This window comes from Mycteria americana, chromosome 2, assembly GCF_035582795.1.
Source record: "Mycteria americana isolate JAX WOST 10 ecotype Jacksonville Zoo and Gardens chromosome 2, USCA_MyAme_1.0, whole genome shotgun sequence".
Taxonomy (NCBI): domain Eukaryota; kingdom Metazoa; phylum Chordata; class Aves; order Ciconiiformes; family Ciconiidae; genus Mycteria; species Mycteria americana.
In genome coordinates, this window is record NC_134366.1 from 82,419,717 (window position 1) to 82,439,348 (window position 19,632).

A 19,632-nucleotide genomic window follows, 5' to 3' on the forward strand; every position below is an offset into this window, starting at 1 on the left:
AAAGCAGGTGGTGTGATGTCCTTCATTTTCAAGATAAAAAAGGGATGGCCAGATAGGGAGCCATGTAACACAGAAGTGTCTTGCATTTTGTAATTCTAACAAGCATGCATGTATACTGAATCACATCTAGGTAAAAGTAAGCTGCAGAAAAAAAAAAAAAAGTCATTTTCATCTCCCGTCTATTTCATAAATAGGAAAAAACCCCCAACCAAAAAACCTGAAATCACTGAAGCCAACCCCCCGCAAAACCCTGCAACCCATGGATATAACCAAGAACCACCTACCTTCCAGTACTTTTTGTCCCCATGGTTCAGCAGTAAGAATTCAACCAAACATTCTGTATTTCTCCCATGTCTGGGCAACTTTCCAGAACTTCTAAGCTCAACAAGCAACTTTTAGTCCTATCTAGGTTGCATTCCTTTGTGCTGCTTGCCTGTTTCCTCCCTGTTGACATTTGCACAAACTACAAAAGCAGTTGCAGTGAGAGATTCCTTCACAAAAATGGTGCTGCAGTGCTATCTTTAAAAACATTGAAAAACTTACCAAGAACCTGAAAAAGAATGACAATACTTTAGGAATCTAGAAAACAGATGGAGAAATTTGGACATTGAGTATAGATATACCTTTGTTTAACCAACTGATCCCTCATTTCAAATAATTTCTGCTAGTCAAACAGTTCCAACACCTCCTCACCTGACCAGATGGAAGGATGTAAAACATCATTCTACCAAGTTTTACCTCCCTGTCGTCTGATTCTTCTAGGATCTAATTAGCCCTTGTGTGGATATAAAAAGGGTAGCATGCACATAAGCTGACAAAAGACAAAAAAAAGGAATGATCTTATTTTTAAGAGGAAACAACCTACACAGCTCAACTGAAGACAATACAGAAAATAAATTCTTTACTTTTGAACTCTTTTACTCTTTGAACTTTTTTACTCTAGAATTTTGGAAAGAACCAAAATCTGCACAGAACCATAACACAGCTAAGGAATTTACTTCATCTCATGATTCATCTAGTTTTTCCTCTTCTACTCCTCCAGCTTCCTTGTCAGGTTTCCATGTGCCTGTTTCACTTTTTAAAACTCCTGTTGTTCCAATAAATAGCTTTTTGTTTACACACCACACGCCTAAAAACTGTTTATCTTACAACATGAAAAAAACACCAACAGAAAAAAATTACATTTCTCTATATCCATTTGCTTCTAAGATACTTCTTCTTAATCTTTGCAATGGTTCCCTTCTAATCCAAAACCCTTGAGGCATTTTAGAAGGTAAATGAGTGATTAGAGGCATTCCTGCTGTAATTTATATGCTTTGTAAACCCTAATTGTTCTGAGTCAAAGATTTCATTTTTCCTAAAGTGCCAAGTTTAGCAGGCTTCAAGGTGCGCAGCAAGATGTATAAGATTGGTCAGACTTTAATAGATTCTGGCCCACCTTGGTGTGTGTTTTGCTTCATATTTTAAAATATAGAGATTTCAGTTGTTGGGGAAAAAAATAATATTTTCGATTACTAACTGAAAAATGCTTTTCATCAAAATGAAAATAACATTTTGAATTTTAAAAAAGTCTTGACCAGCTCTAGTGTTGTCATCATTTTAGATGCTTCTAAAGCTTGATATATCTTATAGCAAAGATGAAAAAATACAAATATTAGTTCAAGTAGTTTGCTATTAAATTGCAAGGCAAACAAAACAAAACCAGTTGCATACATAAAATGTATGTCACAGATTCAAGGACTGCGCAATGGTGCAGCATAATATGGGGGTTTCTGTGGCACTCGCTTGGAATGATCCATAAGAGCTCACATAGAGCTACTTATGAATAATATGGCCATTTTAAACTCTGAGCTAATAAAAATCTTCATATTTTGTCATCATGCACGATACATATTCACGCACAAATGGCTAAGGAGAAAACTGCAGGCACAATAAAACCATACAAGTCAGCAACACTAGGTGGTGGCTGTACAGCAAGAAGTTTGAACGCAAGAAGTGTACATATAATTTATGTATGCAAGCATATACTATGTATAGAGAGGTGAAATAGCCATATCTCAAACTAATATGCAGGAAATGCATATGATTTAAGTTTTTGCTTTAGGTGCAATATACTTTTATTTCTAACTACTGAGCAGCTGAAATTTGTTTCCTCAGCCCAACGTAATTTCATGCTTAACTTACAGAAGAAGAATACCCAAGGACTGTCTGAAGGGGCAGAAAATATGGATAGTATAGCATTAGTACAGGGACCTGCTACTCTGTTTTTTGGCAAGCAGAGGGGCCTGTGTAGTTTCTACCCTTCAGTGCATCAGAGTAAGATTCCAGCAAAAACACATGTTAAGGCGGGGAAGAAGGGAGGGCTGGGTGTTCAGCTGAATGAACTTACTGTTACCTTTTTTTTCCCTAACATAAGTCTTCTTTTTCCTGATACTGTCTGAATTTGAAACATCTAATTTAATCCATTGAAGGGCCCCGTCTTCCTTTTATTTCCTGTCTGTACTGGAGCAGTCGCCTGTTTCAATTATGACTTTCTCCAGCTCCTACATTTTTCGTGCTCCAGCTGGCTCAAAGTGCACTTCCTTGGAAGGTAAAATGCACTAACTGTGCTGATCGGAGACTGATAGCTGGAAAGCCACAATATTTAATAGCTGAGCTGATAAGAGGAGGGGTTAACAAAAAAAAAACCCCACAACATACCCCAACAAAAAACCCCAACCCCCCCAACACAATTTTGAGCCTAAACAAAAGGATATTATATAGCTGCATGTTCAATTAAGGCCCCATTTAAAGTATATATACATAGAACTGCAGACTGCTTACATAAATTCATACTTTTATGGTAAATTTCATCCACTTCTATGCATGTGTGTTAAATGTTTCTTTCCTGCTTTTCAGTCAGTTAGTGCTGACTGGGGACTAACTCAGTGCAATTATTTCAAAGAACAGGATTGTGGGATTGATATGGCACTACTGCAAAGTCCTTTCCAGCTAAAAATAAGATTGTTTTGTAGTCAAGATGGAAAAAAAAAAAAAAGTCTCTGGGCTGTAAACACCAGTGAAGGTATTTTTTTCTGCTTTATGAAAACCACAAATCTTTTTTTTTCCCCTTTCCTTCTTACTCACAGGGCAGTTTAATTACAGTTTAATCTCTTTCAGTAAGCACCCCTTGAGACCTTATTGTCCGAGTACTGTATTATCAAGGCTACAGCTACAATTTACTGCAGTAGGTGGGGGCTCCCTTTAGGAAGGCCAGAAGGTACCAAAAAAGTCAAAAGGAAAAAAAAAAAAAAAGAAAAGGAATAAAGAAAAAGTAGTTCAATTCCTTCATTACTAACTAACAGTGCAAAGCTTTACTGGACCCTAGAGGTACTAGTTCAATAATTAGAGAAACACTGCAAAGGCGATGGCCAACACTCCCCCTCTAACACGCTTGCGTCAGTAAATCTGAATGAAAATTTGAAGTTTAAGTTGTTCGGTGCTACAGTTGCTGTGGCAGCTAGATACGTTGCAGGAGGGGGGGCAAGGGAAGAAGTTAATGAAGAAAAGCAGGTTGTTAGGTGTGAAATGCAAAGCATAGATATTTTGGTTTATAGGGCAGTATTGAAAATAAGCAGGAACTAGCAATTTAAAGAAAAAAAAAAACAATAAAACCCTACAGACCTTTGCCAGCTTCATTTTCAAATGAATTTGAAAATATTTCCCCGAGATGTGAGAATGACTTTGGGTGTAGAAAACCAAACTTAATTCAAACTAGCAATGTGGAGGACATTGTAACAGCCAGTTTGTCCTGCTATTTATACTGATACAAACACTGTGAAACAAATGCAACTGAGAAGAGAATTGGTCCAGTATGAAATTACTTATGCTATTGAGGAGAGCGTAGCTACCTGATCTTTCAGGTAGGGTTTAACTGTATGTTTGCATAGGCAATCAAATTATACCCCAGGCACACAGCACATAAACATGGTGTAGTGAAATCCAAGTGATGCGTTACTAATATCCAGGAATGATATTTTTCCAATTATTTTTTGTTAAAAACCCCGACTCTACTGTCCCCCATCTACTCTCTCACAACTGTTTACTGCACATGGCAGGAACTTGTTGCCAAGTGCACAGATACGATATGGTATGTAGACAGTGACCTAAAGGGAATATTTATTTCCCTTTTCAGTGTAGTAGGTTATGGTTACAGCTATCAAGCTGTTTCAGTCTCTGATTTATTCACCCAGAAGGATAGATACAATATTTTTCTAAATCTGTTTCCTATTAACTTTTCCTCCCCCCTGCCATGGCCACCCCCCTTCAAGATTCCTAAAATGGATGAAGTCTCGTCTTTTCTCAGCCACAAACCAAGGTATACTGTATGTAAAAAGTCCCTCATCCTCGAGGCGATGATCAAGGAACAGGATATCCTGGTTAATGCTAATGCGGGAAGAAGGCTTGCTCATTCTCACAGACTTTTCAGCCCACGGTGCCTTCTGAACCAGCCTAAGGCACGCTTTCCTTTTCTTCCTTCTCTGGAGGGGGCGGGAAGAGGCAGAGATTATTTTAAAAGCGAAATCCGCCACGGGGCTAGGCAGCACGGCACCGCAGACGCGCGCCCCGTAACAGGTGACACCAGGTTGGGTGGCAGCGAGGAGCCACGTCGCAAGCGCTGCGTGTGTCCAAAGAGCCGTGCTTCCCGAGCCCGCACCGCTTCTGGGCAGACTACGTTTTGAAGCAAATATTACTAAAAGTAATAATAGCAGCCACGACAACAGAAGATATTCCAAAATCTGGTTGCAGAATGCGGAGAAGCTCCCAAACAACCTGCAATTGCAGGTGACAAAAAACCCCCACAAAAACAACCCACAGAAATAGTAAGCGATCTTCTAGCCCCTCTGCTATTTCTCGCACACAGAACTGGCCTCTCAAGAATGGAAAAGCAACCTATGCAAAGAAAAGTCAATAGTACACACCAGTGCAAGCTGGTGTTTATCTATTTTAACACATGCAAACACATACCTCAGTTTCAATATCCACTATCTTGTTGTCTCCTGACTTCTGTTAAATTACTGTTGATTAAGATGGACGTTGAGGAGATAAGGTTTTTAATAACTGCTTTTATTTCCCAGAGCAAATGTTTATGCAAGTAGCACAACACCTCGTTCTTTTAATTTGTTTTAAGGCATTATGCAAATAGCAAGATCTAATCAATGACAAACATGTTAGCCACATGAATAACTGGGCAGCCTTTAGTCTTACTCCTCTTCAACACGTACGATACAGGTGGGCCTTGGTTATGCTTGTTTTATATTGGTATAATTTCACTAATTGAAGGGGAAATAATCCTGATTTATATCCATATGAGTCAGGAGGGCAATAAGAACCACAATCATTTAAGTATTAAAAAAAAAAACCAAACAGAAAAGCTTTTCCTGATAGATACAAATCACTGTGAAAGAAATAAAGCCAAACTTATTTACCTACACACACAACTATGAACTCATGCAATGAAATTGTATTAATTCCCTACAGTGTTACAAGACTTCCTTCTAGTAAGTCAAACAACTTTATTAGGAAAATTTAGTCAGGGAAAGAAAGGAATTAAACCTCCACAATCAGTTCAGGAACAGCACTGAATTCATTCCCGCTTATCGCAGGGTGATTTTGCACTAGTAATTTTTTTTGCCCTCAATGCTATTTTCTGAGATTATTTTTATGCTGGTGTAAACCACTAATATTTCAGCCATTTTCTCCACTGCCTGGACTTACTAAATACCATGCCTCATAAAACAGGGATTTAAATCTTCCCGGAATAAATGCATTTTATTTCTCATGCTGCCCTCTCCTTCCCCACCCAAGGTTTCTACTATAAATGGCTGGTTACAGCCCAATCAAGGGCATAAAAGCAATTGAATAAATAAAACTATGAAGTAAGTGTAAAATATTAGTGTCCAGACATGTAGGATGTATGCAGGTACTATGAAACTTCCACAGCTGTATGGGCCTGGAGCTCATGCGGTGCCACAGGTTTAACAGGACCCACTACCAATAAGAGTTTTATTTGCTTAATAAATTACATTCAAAAGCACAATAGTCCGGGCTCTTAGCTGTAAAATTGCCAAATATTGTCAATGACTGCTCTCTGGTTATAAATAGTAAAATAATGTACAACTCATTAGATTTTTGATTCCCTATGCAATTCTTTCTAACCATTACTCAGAAACATAAAAAGTGAGTCTACATGACATTTTATAGAGGTTATAAATTGCTATGAGGAGATGACATGGGATAAATCTGTAGGCAGGGTGAAAGGGACCCAGCCAAGCTAAACGTGTAAATTAAGAGTTCGGGCAAAGTGTAGGACTACATGAAACAATACTGAAATCATAAAGATAGATGGATAAGGATTAACTACAGCAAAAAAAGGTTTACACTGATGGAAAAAACACTAATAGACCTCTCCACTGAAGACAGATAAGTTAACTGTGCCTGGTAGTATATAAAAATCTTAAAATCTAATCCATTTCAAGTAACTTTAATGTCCAAAGTAACGTTAATTAAACCTGGAGAAGCATCGTACAATAGCCATCTCATTTAGATGAGCCAAAGTTGCAGGATTTTCTATTTACTTTTCAAGACGAGTTTTGGCAGCTCTACAATAATTTTACTGGACCATAGGGAAGATAAATGTTTCACTGGACAATGTTCCCAGAAAATTAAACAAGTTCCTTATTTCTTTTTAAATAAGGGAACTGATTTTTTTTTTTTTTTAAGACACACATAATGATGCTTTTGTGTTATGCATTTACATACTCAATCAACATATGACAAAATACTTTGAAACTGCCCAACACAGGCTTGCAAGACTCATCACAGTATTTCCTTTTAGCATTAGGAAATTAGGCAGAGAAGCTTTTCCTTCACCACATATCTTAGCCTCCTTGAGTGACACTAACATTCAGAGGATACTGCACAGCAGTTCTTGCAATCTTGTGAAATTCTGGGTGCTTTTCACAGGCTAGAATTGCCTCAGCTCCCAGGATGAAATCCTGAGCCCGTGATCATTCTCTCACACCTTAGTGGAGGTCAAAGTCAGCGGGGGCATATCCATGAGGCTCAACAGGAATAGGATTTCACCTCAACAGTCAAGGCACTCAAGTCACTTGCAGTGTCAAGTGCTGAGGTTGGTGTATTTGGTTCTCACTGGATATTAAATTGATTTAAGGAAATGCAAAGCTTCCCAGAGCAGCAACTATATTGTCTTCCATGCTTCTCACAGAGACTTTTAAAAAAGAGGTTTTGCCTGCTCCATCTGTACAGTATTAAAGCCCTCTTTGCTAGGGCTGAAGTTGGCATCTCCTGTCCAAATGACTCCACATCCCCAGTACCGTGCAATAAATGTGCACCTGAACTTCTTGGTATATACATTTCACTGTTGGGACAGTATCTAATAAACATCTCTGCACTAAGAAACGTGCCAATTATTTTGGACAAAAATTGTGGTAGAAAACTGGAAGATATTTTGACAGCCTCATTCACAACAAAAGCCTTTGTCAACTAACATCATTACAGCTGTAGTGGTATAAGAATAAAGCAAGATAAAGTTTTTAGGGAGAAGCTATAGATTTTATGAAGCCAAATTATACAATCTGGAAAAAAAAACCCTAATATTTTCACACATACAAGCCTTATTTCAGGTCTTGAACTACTTCAGTTAGTGCAATAAATGGTACTACCACCTCCTTACAAACTATGCCTCATCTGCAAGCTTTCAAACAAATACAGTTTCTCATGTATTCTCCTCCTTTATTAAATAAGGTGAAAATGCCTCACAACACTGAACATTGCCATCTGATAAATTAACACAGCACAGGAAAAGTGCTCTCAGTGCAATCGCAGCAGCAGGGTAGTCCAGTGGCAGAATATCAGGCTGAATGTCTGGAGACTGTGTCCTATGTGTAGCCCTGCCATGATTTGACCTTTGGTACCTTTCTAACCATTCCCTCTTTCATCCTTTATCTGGCCTGTCTATAACAGATTGACAGTCCTTTGGGGCAGAGTCTACTCTCTTCCTACATATTTGTGTAGTGCCTAACACAAAGGAATCCCAATCTGCTTTTAGCACTGTGCAAACACACAACTAAAAATGCAGCTTCTTCCTCTGGGACCTTGCAATCTCAGGCGAGAGACAACAGAGAGATACATCAAACAGATGAATAACACAAGTTAACTCAGAGCTTCAAGTGGTCTGTCTGAAAAGCAGAAGCTGGTTTGCTTTGCAAAATATGGTTTTTACCTAATTCTGAAGGCCCCCATTAAAAATCTCTGAATTCTCCACCAGTGGTCATTTTTCTATGTTCTTTAAGTGAAAATAAACCAACTTTATGGTAGAATAAATGGGATCCCTTCTCAGGAGACTTTTATTGCTTATGAATTTACATAGTGGAACTCCAAAACTGAAAATAGGATATAGCCAGTCTTTTTCCATTTGAGCAGGTTAGTTCCAGCATTACCTTGGACTTTGTTGGCGGTCGTTTTCATCTGTTGTCTCTTAGATCTAATCTTCTGAAAACAGACTATCCTTCTGTTGCACACATATTGTGCCCATAGACCAGAGATCCTGGACTAGGAGATAGGTCCCAAAGTACTACCTCAACATAAAAAGGAAGAGGCAACAGTTTATAAACAAGCTCAGTGAAATATCAACCACTGTTCTTGTCCATATGTTTGCGATAGGGGAACTAGATCAGCTTTGTGTCATCTGAAAGCAGACACACAAGCATTTGAATTCCCTGTGAGCTACAATGGTTATCTAAAGAAGTTTAGAAAGCTCAAGATAACTGACAAAGGACCTCATGGGTAACGTACGAGGAGATTTATTCTAAGAAAAAAACCTGGAAAAATATCTGGTGTGAGCTAGGACATTTCCTATGCTTACACACATGCCATGAATCCCAGATGAGTCAAGGGCAGCAGTAAGGGCATTTCTGAGGGAAGAACTTTGCAACCTCCTAGTCAGCTAACATTTTTTTCATGTCCGAATGAATTGGGTCCTGTCACTCTAAGACCTCAAAAATCAGGACCTTGTAGAGCTTGCTAACTGACGTCTCTCATTCATGAAAAGTGTAATCTTCTGGGCCAGTAAAGAGCTATAAATATAATTTTTACCATGCTTCTTTTTCATATTCCTGGCTCCTGGCCACCTGGATTTGAATAAATCCATCACCGGAAGATTCCACATGTTTGCTATTTGAGCAAACATCTGTTGGTTAAGCTGCTGTTCCCTTGGGAGTATGGCCTGGCTGCTCCACCAGTTGGTTTGGTGACTTGGTTTCCCTTGTATGCAAATGCACATTGTTTTTATTAGTTCGTTCCCTTTCTCTCCAGCTATGGCAGAATCCACATTGCGCTCTGACGTAAGCTCAAATGTTTAGTGCCCTTTTATTGCTGTGCTTAGCTCAGTCCTACTACTCTTCTGGAGGATTTCTAGCTTGCTGATTGTCCTACTAAGGACTTCACTGACAATTATTTCTTCATCAAGGATTTTCTGAAGGATTTTTTTTTAATTGTCAGGGAACAATCTAGACCAGAAGTCTTTCTGCTAACACGGTCGCTTTTTTTTTTTTTTAAATTATGTATGTACCACCCTCAGTCTACTTTCACGACTGCTCCAAACATCTTTCTCCCCTCTTCTGTTTCTCCACCTTCCTTTTTGTTTCACTTGAAGCATTCCCACCTTATTATCTTTCTACTCCTTCCTTTACTTTCCTCATAGCCCAGCCTCTCATTAACCATCTGCCACCATCTGAAATAACTGGTAATAAAATAAGTAAGAGTTGATTACAAAATCAACAGTTGTATAACAAATCCCAAATGGAACACACACACACATATATATATATATGTATATATGTCTTTTTGAGCTATAGCTTCAGGCAGTCTGCAGACCCAGGAAGACAGTGTGGAATTGGTTATAGGCTGTGCATTCATGAGTCATATCACCAGTCTAGACACCACTGCTTTACACTTTCCTCTGAGGATTCAGCTGTCTACAAATGAAGTTAGCCTCTGTGTACAGGGCAATACCAGGCAGACATAGCACAGAGATTTGTACTGGTTTTCTGGTAAAAGAGATAGGGTCCAGTGAAAAGAAAATGCTAATTTTATTCTTAAGACTGATTCTGTCCTCTCTTTTATTTGAATAATCTTTATTTACTGTCAATGTGCAATTTCTTCCCCTACCCATTCTATCTTTTTCACATATGCTTGCCCGTTTGAGAAAGCTCTTGTGCGGAGGATTATGACCAAGTTTCTAAGGATGAAATACCTAGAACACCCTGTTTCAGACAATGGAACCTCCATCTCCAATTACCCAGCATGATTTTCAGGTTTAGAAACATGCTGGAATATTTGCACATTAGAACTTGTTTGGAAGTACTGAGATTATCTTAAGTGAAGAGAAATTTTTAAAAATGTGATTTTTCTCTTAATGGGGCAATGCTGGTTATCGTAATTTCAAGGCAAAAAATTATTAGTTCTTCTCAGAGCTTCATCTATTTTATTTTAAAAAGCAGTGATGGTTCCCTTCTGATCACATCTGGAAGGGAGGAGTCCTCACAACAGGAGTCCCCAAGGGTCCTCAGATCAGCCTGCATGGGAGCAATTGCAAGATAAAGGCCAGAAGTGCTGAATGCAGAATTTGCTCCATCAATCAGTTTATCAGAACACACTCTTATTTGAGCTTGAGGAGGCCAAAGAACAGAATTTTATCTCTGTCAAAGAACTATTTTTCTGTTTGTAAATTTTTTGTAGTAGAGGAAAATCTGAAGGAAAGTAAATCAATTAACATCAATTTCCCTTTTATTTTTCCTTCTACTTTCAAAACTTTAGCTTCTGGATTTCTTAGGAGGAGAAAAAAATTCCACCAAGTAGTGGCTCGGGGTTCACATTTCCTCTGTCTATCAGAAGACATCTGGTAGTAGCCTGGAAAAGAGGGCTTGTGCATCTGTGTGAAGACTGAAGCAAGCATCTTTGAGACACGTGTGTCCCGTTGAGAAGGATGCTTCCCCACATAATTCCTCAGATTCATGGCGTAATCTGCTGTTCAGCAGGGAGGGAGCTGTATCCAACTTCAGCTAATGTCTGCTTGTCACAGTTTTCATATAAGGAGCCAACAGCTTTGGCTTTCTGGAAGCGCCCCACATTTCCTCTTCCTCATGTTAAGTCTCTTTTTGGCAAAAGGTCTTACAATGGAGCAGAAGACAGTGCATTAACCAGACAATTAGCTGAATTCCAGAAATGACTGCGCAGGCAAAAATGAAATCAGAAGTCCTCACCACCAGCAATGCATTTTGCGAGCTGAGTTGTCTATTAAGCACCGTGGCCACCTGGGCTAAACTGCAACGAGCGCTTACTGCCAGCTGGCCTTGTCATCACTTTCCCTCTGCAGGCCACGGGCCATGCAGCCAGAGGAACAGACAGATGATAAATTGCAAAAAGAATTAGAGGACCTGTTGTCCCAGCAATTGAATTTTTTCAGACCAAATAAATGGACATTTTTCTCTTTGAAGGAAGCAAGGCAGCACATCTGCTTCAACCTAAGAGCAAGAATAACTGGGGAAATCTCACACCCTCACCACGCATACGTGGTGTGAAGGGAAGGGGGGTGCACCTATCAGTCAAACGCAGCTGTCTCTGCCGAGGGCGGGAAGCCCCAATGGCTGGCTCAAGGAGTCTTTTTCTAAATTTGTACTAGGTCTTACACTATTTTAAATAAGACTGTTGCGGCCTTATGAGTTGAGCAGCTTCAAATGTGTTTGGCAACATCTTCCCCCTTCACCCATTTAGAGCCAGACCCAGCAAAGCATTTCTGCTTGCCCTTCTCTTTAAAGGTCTCATATAGGTCTTTTGAACTCAGTAGACTATTCTTGTGCTTAAATGCTTTGCCAAACACCAGCTGGAACAGCACCAGCTCAGCGCTGATACGATCCTCCAAGGGCTGCATGGGGCGTAAGTATACCTTGCTTGCTGGCATTACATTAGATGGACTCCTGGTCATCCCTACTAACACGAGAAGTCATAAGGAAGTCAGAAGATGAGCGCCTAATTTTAAGGGCTGCAGTTATATGTGCTTAATTGGTCACTACTCACACTACACCTTACGCTGCTGTCAGACTGCTATTTTTTTCCCCAGACTTCTTTCTCCAAAAATGCTTTGGCAGAAAAGCTCACAGGATGGAAAGAGACGCAGAAGCAGTGGAGCCAAACTCCTAGAATCCAAATTCCTAAAAGGTGTGTTATGGAATGAAATCTTAGAATAACAAATGAGCGTAGCTGCTTTGGAGATACTTCCCCACAGCTTGAAACGGAGATGTGGGAATGTCTACGCTTGTACTCAAGCTGTTTGCATGTACATTTAGTAGAACTCTAATATTCATCACTCGGCAGAAATTGGGCTGATATTAAAGCAAATATTTCAAGAGAAGATTTATGCCCAAATCTGCTTCTGCTTAAATTGTTTCTAAAATAATGAGTTCATTCACCACGTGCCTAAAGCAAGGACCAAAATGAAACAGCTGGTGCATGGACCAGAGGAGAGAAACACATGCTTGATGAGATGTGCTGCATCAGCACTTTTTTACATATGACTCTGCACTAGCGAGTGCTTTGCCTCAGACCTGACACCAGTGGTGTAAATTCAGGTTGCTTCTGCCCCTCTGACTTCATTAGAAGGCGAGACAGGAGGCCAGAGAGCACAGGAGGAAGGTGCCACCATCAGCCCCTCCCGCCACTGGAGCACAGCGGAGAATTCAGGCCAGAAAGATTCATACCCATTGCGAAATGACAGACTTGCTCATGCTTCCAGCTGAAATTGATGCGAATGATTTCATCCCCAACAAGCCTTGTTCACTCAAAACGAGCAGAAATCACCTCATAACTCCCTTGCGGTGGTGAGATTTACAAAAGAGACATAAAACGCACATACAGTGCCAGGTTCTTATTCATTTAAGCAGGACTTAAACCCAGCAAATGGTCCCAGTAAGTTCATGGGGCTGCTTGCCGAGCAAGGCACACTGGGGGACAAGGAACTTGTCTCACTTCTTGCTTTAAATTATCTTGCACTGTTTGATTATGCACAGCACCCCTCCCAGTGCACACCACTGGTAAATCACTGGCCGATTCATCGGATGTGTATGCCTTCCTACTATCTTTTATAATTATTCTCCTCATAGCATCCACCACCACCAAAGTTTTTCCAGGTTACAAGTTAACCACCTGCTGAGTGACCAAAATGCTGGCCCAAAACTTCAAACACATTCCATTACTTTCATATATGAGTAATTTTATGCTCAGGAATAATGTCACATGAGTCATAATATCCTTTGAATTCACTGTCTGAAGGATCAGAGCCCAGAAGTATCCTCAAGTTCAACAGTTTCCATGTTTTCCTCTCAAAGAAAAAAAAGAAAAGAAGGCACTGCCTGTTTGCCTTTTTCATGAGGTAAGATGGCCAGAAATATTGTTTTATGGGTTTTTTTTTATATTTGACATAACTAGAAAAATTTACCTTGTACTTGGAAAAATTTCCCCTTGTTTATATGGATTAAAAGGTCTCCACAAAGAGCAAATTTGATTGAGTTGAGTTTTACGTTGCTAAAGAAAAGCAATTTCACATATTAACACAGAAAATTTTTTTCAAATTAATTCAGGCAAGCACTTAACTTATAAATTATAAGTTATTTTGGCATTCTAATGGGAAAACTTTAATACAGTCAGGATATAAAATATTGGAAAATCATAACTATGCATGCTTGTAACAATCTTTATTTATTTTTTATTTCCTGTAACTTGACAGACTGGAATAGATCTTACCCTATCTAAATTCACAGTAGATGTAGCTGATACTTCCTTCTAAAGAATTACTCTGCCAGTAGGTATCTTCTCTAAACACATAAATATTCAGTGCTACTTCCAGACCCTTAATAATACAAGTTGTACTGCAAATTTCAGAGCAGTAGTGAGAAACTGCAATTAATGGGGGGAAAAAAAAAAAAATTAGTATTGTTCATGTGAGAAAACCATTCCAGCTTGACCTGCCCTGGCTCTGGTTAAAGTAAGTCTTCAAACATGCAGTTAAGTACAAGAACAGATGTTGCTGTAAATAGGAAAGGGGTAGGCTACCCCATGAGAAATGAGTAAACTCTGCATTGCCCAAAATTAGAAGTGCATGGACTCCCTTCACCTGCGTTTTCCCTGATCTACACCATTGCACATACAGAAGCTGGCCACCTAGGCCTCTAAGCCAGCCAAGTGTCCGTAAATCAGATGGCCGAGCTGGCCAGCAGACCATTGTAAGAAAGCTTCAAGGTTTAGCGACGCAGTCACAAAGACAGCCTGTGCTACAGAAACCACATGCTATTTGTAGTCAAAAGGACTATGCAGCAGCCATTCCTTGCAAGAGTTATTCTGCTTCTGGCACAATTATGCTGTTACCTGGAAGAAAGATATGACTTATAAGTTCATTAGCCAACGTTCTTTTTAATATCTCCTTGACAAGTAGTAATGACAATATTAATAGTTATAATTAACTTAGTTACAGGATCCAAAGCAGTCTCCAAAATCAATCATCTGGAATACACCTCACTGCTTACTTCAAATAGGTCTGGACTTCTTCAAATAGAGAGGGGTTGAAAAAAAATCTGCTTCTTTGCAAAGTGTAATACCTTGAACCAAAATAGCTTTCCTTAAAGATTTGTTTTCTTCTCTTTCACCACAAAATGCACAACACAACTTGACAAAAGGAAGACTCCCCTGCTCAGGATAATGACTTGTTATTCAAATCTTCTGAGCCAAACTGCAAGTGGGCCTGCCAGGGATAAGAAAATAAATTGCTAATTCTAATGCCCTTGAAACAATAATTTTTCAATTTTTCATTTCCAAACTTAAATTAATTAAATATTTCAAGAGATACATACTTCTAAATTCAACACAAAATAAATGCATTTGATTAATGTTCCTTGCATACTGGCCCAAGACTGTGCAGGAGGCAATATGCTTCAGAGAGAAGCTATGGTTTATTCTGACACTGGCAATTGAAACAATATCCAAAAAACATGATAATTACAAATGAAAGTTCATTACAGACATTTTATTTGTAGTATAACCGCACAACTTCTTCTGCCCATTTTTGGATGAAGTTCTTACAGGTTGACATCTACCAATTGCCCCAGCAGGCACACCTAATCGGCCCTGATACTCAGCTGTGCCATCAGCTTCATGTCGGAAGAGGATGGCATTTCCACCCAGTGGATGCTTCCAAACTTTTACAGCAGGCCAGAGGTTCAACTCTGGCACTGACCGATAACTAGACAATTGTACAAGACAGACATACTGCAAGTTGTTTACGATGATGCTAACAAACAGTGGCCCAAACATACACCAGGTTCTAGAGGAGGCACAAGCAAGGAGGTTTAAAGTCATGCTTGTGGTAAAGCTGGAAGAAAGGCAGTGTACCAAACACTTCCCGTTTCTCAGGGTGTTTGTCTCCGAGGCAGAATCCACCTTCATGTTAACCAATGTACCCTTAATAGGCTGAATAAAAATGTTGGTATCACGCATTCCAGATGTAAGACAACACTAACATGCCAATTGTGTGATGCAAGCCCAACTGACCTTTTAAGAAATGCTGGGAGGACAGGGAATGACTAAATGCCTATCTAGCATTCTTTCCCTTAAAGCTAAAAAAAGACCTTCCAATAGAAATGAACTTCTGATCAAATTTAACGATCAGCTGCAGCCACTCTTTACCTAAGAGAGAAACTAAGATGTATTTGGAAATAAAATAATTTGTTTGTCTAGATGTAGCATGTTAATGCTGCCAGTTCCCAGGGTTTTCCTAAATTAAATGATTGCTCTACACAGCTTTCCCAAATGCGGCATCCTCTGAAGTTTGTATACATTTCTGGTTTTTAATCAGTGCATTGCTGGATCAATTTTATGTGTTTAATACTGGTTACATTCAATGCTACTTTTTCCTGTCTTCTAAGGCAGACTAACCCCCAAATGCAGACAAGGACATGACTTTATAGGTGACTAGCAGGCTAAATTAAAAGATGAGAGATAGCAGCAGAACATACTATCAACTGATTATCAAATTAATTCAAGTTGTCTTGCTTTTCCCAAAATTCAGGCTTTGAAAGGCTTAGAATTAACACTAATAAGCATTCACATTAACAAGTATCTTTAAATAAATAGCCATAGTATCCTAGTACCCCTCCAACTACCTTCAGTCCAGGTATTGTACCCTATGCAGCCTTACTGGTTATGAGCTGCACCGTCAATACCCAAGTTAGAGCTTTATCAGTTGCTTCTAGCAAATATCCTGTGCATAACACCTACCTGCAATTTTAATTCTTTCAAAACTATTTGCAGACTGGGCCCATATTGAATGAATAGCTAAATTTAAAATATATTTTCTGTTGTTCTGTTGATATTAACAAAACTTAAGGTGGAAGGGAAAAGCCTCCCTTTGTGCTCGAGAGCCCAGGCTTAATGATCTCATGTCACATGATCCATTAATACTCGTAGTAGGTAATAATGACTTTAAAAAAAAAATACTTCATGTGTATATGCTAGCATGTAACTGTTGTGCACAAAATGCAACTGTGCCAGGAAGAAAAAGAACCTGTGATTTAAAAATTTAAATTATCTGCTTGAGCTGGGGCAGAGATTTGCACAAAGGTAGTACAAATAAGAATGCAAGACTCTTGATTTCCATCTTAGCAACAAGCAATGGAAGAAGAAAGTTGAAGAACTTTTCTTTTTCTTCCACTTCAGCCTCAGTGGATGAAGAGAGCTTTTTGTGACTATCCAGGAAACTCCCTTATTAGTATATTTTGCAGACATGTTACAAATACTTTTGATGGTTGTCCTGTAGCTGCTACTGTGTCCTTGTCTCCTTCATTTATTGTTTGTCTGCGTCTACCTGTGTTTTTATTCCTTGCTTGTAAACTTTCTGGAGTGTCCTTTTATACTGAGTTTAACAGTGCAAATAATGCAATTCTGGTCCAGAAATGGGTTCCCAATACAACTGCAAAACAAACAATAAGTTAGGCCAATTGACTAGAATAGTGATCTGAACAAAGTTATCTCCATGTCCAGGATGTGGCCCATCAGATGTAATGCAAAATGAGATAGGATGTGTTATTTTACCATTCTTCACAGTAAATTATTTCTCTACCCTCCACAAAAAATGACTATTAACTTGGTGTCTCAGAAACTTTAGAGATTATCCAGGTTATGCAGGAAAAATCCAGATTAAATACTTTGGAAGTTAAAAAATTTGCAGTTTATAGAAAAATAAAAAATCTGAATGGGAAGGGCCTTCCAAAGTACAGCCCTGTCTTTCAAAAATGCATGTCCCAGGGGATCACCAATATTACATTGGCCCCGATAGAGCCAAACTTACATGTAGTCAGAATGCAGCGGATCAGAGATAATGGTGATGAGGTTGGTAACAGCCGTAGTAGTAGTGGGAACTTGATGATCAGGCTAGGAAAATGGATGGGGCAGCAGGGAGGAGAGAGGGAGGATATGCAGAAGATGCAGCAGGAAAAGAACTACATATTTTTGATAAAACCATCAAAAGTCAGACTTTACAGACTATAAGAGACTTTGTGAGAAAGTAAGAGACGTAATCGTTCACATTCCAAACATTTTGTTATATAAACTGCACAACCATCGCCCAGCTGTTAACAATTTTTTCCTTTTTTTTTTTCCAAGATAATAATCAAGCTTCATGCCAAGCAACTTTTCTCCAAGTCAATGATATTTTGAAAGTCTGGTCAAAACATAGCTGTGACATAATAAGTTTTTAAAGAGCACAAGTGACTCTGAAAACATCCCAGTCTGGGTTTGAAAGAAGACCCAGTTTATAACCCAATTAGGAAGAAAGCACTTTCAGGCTTCAGCTCTAGTGGAATTCTCAGAGAGTCTCCCAAAAAAGCCAGTCCTGCATGCACATCTGTTTCCAGTGCGATGCTGGTATGCAAACTATTGTCTATTGGAAGTGTGTTGTGGTAATGTTTGCCAGGGTTAAAGACTGGGTCAATTTGATCAAGAAGCTAAAATTAGCTTCTGTGTGTTTTCCTGAAAAGAAAAAAAAAAAAAAATACTGTAAAGCTCTTTGTTTTTCTTCAAGTCTTGTTCTCAGACTTCTGTTCGGCTGTGTGAACTACCATAAAGCAGACGGTTCCAAAACCTACTTCTTCCTTACTTGTTCTTTTTAATTGATGCAACAACAGCAGCCGCCATTAGCTTCTACAGAACTAAACAGTCCGATTCCGTGCTTCATTCATCACAAGAGATTAAAACTCACTAAGGCACTCAAATCCCTACAGTAAGACAGATGCAAGGAAAAAATTTTGTCTAGTGAAAATAAAACAAACAAAATAATTTTAGCTACTAACAGAATTTAGAAAAAAATCCTTTTACATTTCTGACAATGATAAAATTGCACATGTTTCTGGAAATGTTTTAGTGCTTTGTCTTTTAGTCACATGCACCTTTAACTATCCATCACTTGTATCTGCTGTATTACAGTCATATACACAGCAACATTTTTATGTCTATTTTCATAAAAACCACAACAGCTAATTTATTCTTAAAGTACTTAATTAAAGGAAACGTCTTTATATGGAAATAGTTACTAAGTTAAATGCTGGTAACACTGTGCCTGTTTACGAAAGCTTTTAATTAGAAATATTTAAATGCCTAAAGGTGGAAAAAATATATTAAAAAAAATTAGACTAAAACTGTACCTGTCATAGAACATTGGGTTCAATGTACTGACCTCACAATAGCAGGTTCAGTTTGGGAAGAGGATCCCCCTTCCCCAGAAAGTAAAACAACATGAAGGAAAAATAATCTTCACACATTTTGCTTAGATACACTCTCTAAGTGAGGATTCTACAATGGGGGCAACTGAAATGTTCATTTTAAAGCGTTATAATGACAAAGATGTAAGGATGAGAACATACAATGGAATAAAAAAAGCCAGGAAGAAAAAGTCAGCAAAGGCCCTGATCCTGCAAATAATGTCACATGAATACTTTGATAACTATGAATAACCCCAAGAAAACTAGTGGGAACTACTTCACATGCGTAAACACTTGTAAGTTTAGTGCATCAATGCACAGAGTATAACAGTAAAAAGTTACTGTAAATACTTATTTATTGGTTGGACTTTCTGGAATTAGGAGACAAAAACTTGATTCTCTAGGATATACCATCTTAAAGCAATTGATCTTTAAACTGGCTTGAATTTTGTCAATATTGATGGCCACAAAGGCCAGGATATCAGACTTACACCATCCGAAAAATCAAAGAGTTATTACATTGGCTCTGGAAAATAAAGAAATTACCGGAAATGTCTTTCGTTTCAGCCACACTGTACAAAGCAGCCCGAGACCAACACTGTTTCTTTGCCATGGATTCTCTTCTATCCACACAAATCTCCCTTCTTTTACTAAAGACTAGCTAATCTTTTAACACTTAAAAATTGATAGGTTCTCATATGGCAGTGTGGAAAGACGTGTTTATTTCTGAATAAGCAGTAATTTTAGAACTAATTTGCTAACTTAGCAC

General features: G+C 38.7%; 1 protein-coding gene across 1 annotated transcript in view; it reads right to left on the minus strand.

Annotated features, from left to right (window-relative positions):
* GMDS (GDP-mannose 4,6-dehydratase) overlaps positions 1-19,632 on the minus strand; it is a 430,384-nt gene that overhangs the window by 127,303 nt on the left and 283,449 nt on the right. The gene's annotated exons all lie outside the window — the stretch shown is intronic.